The sequence below is a fragment of the Carlito syrichta genome, unplaced genomic scaffold, assembly GCF_000164805.1.
Source record: "Carlito syrichta isolate Samal-C Ts95f unplaced genomic scaffold, Tarsius_syrichta-2.0.1 Scaffold302384, whole genome shotgun sequence".
NCBI lineage: Eukaryota > Metazoa > Chordata > Mammalia > Primates > Tarsiidae > Carlito > Carlito syrichta.
Genome location: NW_007246480.1, coordinates 335,840 through 337,836, shown reverse-complemented (window position 1 = coordinate 337,836; position 1,997 = coordinate 335,840). Strand labels below are relative to the sequence as shown.

The 1,997-nt window shown below is 45.0% G+C and overlaps 1 pseudogene; it reads left to right on the top strand.

Annotated features, from left to right (window-relative positions):
- Positions 1-227: 227 nt before the first annotated feature.
- Positions 228-566, top strand: LOC103258834 (annotated as a pseudogene).
- Positions 567-1,997: the final 1,431 nt, after the last annotated feature.

Genomic DNA, 1,997 nt, shown 5'->3' with positions numbered 1-1,997 from the left:
CCAACACAAAAAAGAAAATATAATCATCAGAAAATGTTAGGAGTTTATAAAATTTATAGTTAGTGTTTAGGTGATAATTTTTTAAGGTCAAAACAGGATGAAAAAAGATACATTGCCTGTCCAGTCCATTAAATTGAAACTGATTGCCATGAAAAGGAAAAACTTATTTTCGTCTCAAGCCAAAATCTAGGGTATAAAAGGAGTTGAAAAAGACAACAGGAGGTCATATGGCAGCCGCCTTGGCTCAGCTTGGGCTCCGATCTCTCAAGCAGGTTTGGGTTCCATTCTGCCCCTTCAAGAAGAGTGTGGAATCAACAAGGACTTTCCTACAGGCGATGAGCAGCAAGAAGGTCCGCTCCACCGATCTCAGCTGCTCAGTGATTGCGGACATGAGGCACGACGGTGCCGCGCCCTGCGTGGATGTGCCGTTCGGAGACGGGCATCGCCTGGTAATGCACGGCGCCCACCTCACCACCCTGGAAATGCTCACTGCCTTCACCTCCCACATCCAGGCCAGGGACGGAGCGAGCAGTGGGAACAAGCCAGGCGCTGCTACTCGGTGCTGACGGCACCAAAGAGAGCAACAAGCTGACTTTAGCCTGGACTACGACACGTAGCTAAGAAGGAAGAGCTTAACTTAATCCATTCAGATCACTATCTGGAGGGCCACGTTGTGGGGCGGGGGTGAGGAGAAAAGAAAAAGCTCTGTGGCTACAATATTTGCTTCTGGGGCAAGACAAGATGGGGAGGTGGTGTCTGGACAGACTTGAATTTATTTTGCTTTCTTACTATCACTCACTGCTTAACCCTTCTGAATTTGGCTTATGCCACCACTCACTCAAGTTACCACTAATTTACCAAATCCGGTGCGAAAGAACACTGACAAACAGAGTGCTGTTTCTCAGACCTCATCTTTGTATCTAGTAGCATCTGCCACTCTTAAATCATCCCCTCTTTCCCTCTTGGATCTTTTTGCTTTTCTTAACCATATAGGAGTATTACCTTCATCCTTTTTCTTCTGTTTTTTTCTGGAGTATCTCATTTTCATGAACTACCCTCTCTGACGTTAAACCTCTTTTTGTTTAGTTCTAATCCCAACTTCTGTGCTACAGTCAGGTGATCTATGACCAATTTTCTCCAAATCCCACCAACCCCTTTATCTAAAATAGAACTGATAATCTTACACACATGCTTGCCTCTTCTCCCTGACTTCCCCATTCCCTTTAAAGGCACTTCATCTGCCCAGCGACAGGGGCTAGAAACACGGTGTTGTTTGTGGTTCTGCCCTCTCCCTTTCTCTGCATATCTGGTCAATCAGTTCAGAATATTCTGCCTTTTTTTAAAGCTCCTGAAATGCTCTCCACTCCCATTCACTCTCCTCTATTATAACTGCATTTTTCCACCTGTTTTTTTTTCTAATCATTTTTGCTGCTGTCTAATCTTATCCTTCCAAAGCACATCATTGGTTTTATCTCTCACTACTACCTGTTTCAGAAAACAGTACCTAAAGTGTGTTTCATAGTTGGTAAACACCCATTAGTGTGGATCATGAAATCAATTTAGGTGTTTAAATCAGTCTTTTAAAAAAAAGTAGAATAAAAATTATCAGAATGCACACCACAAAAAAAAAAGAGAGAAAAAGACAATAAATCGGCATTTGTACTGCTTGCAGCAGAGTCAGTGTCCAAGTTTTTTCTCCCACACCGATGCCGTCCTTCCTTCAGGAAACCCTGACCCGCTGGAGCTGGACTCTGGCAGGGTGTAGTGGCGTGCGCCTATAGTTCCAGCTACTTGGAAGGCTGAGGCAGAAGGATCACCGGAGCCCAGCAGGTCAAGGCTGTGGTGGCCGGGAGTGTGCCACTGCACTCCAGCCTGGGCGACAGAGTGAGACTCCAACTCAAAAAAAAAAAAGAAAAGAAAAGAAAAAGAAAGTGCTCAGGAGCAAACCCATGCTCACATTGCGGACCCCAAAGTGCTCCTACACCTGCGTGGGGAGA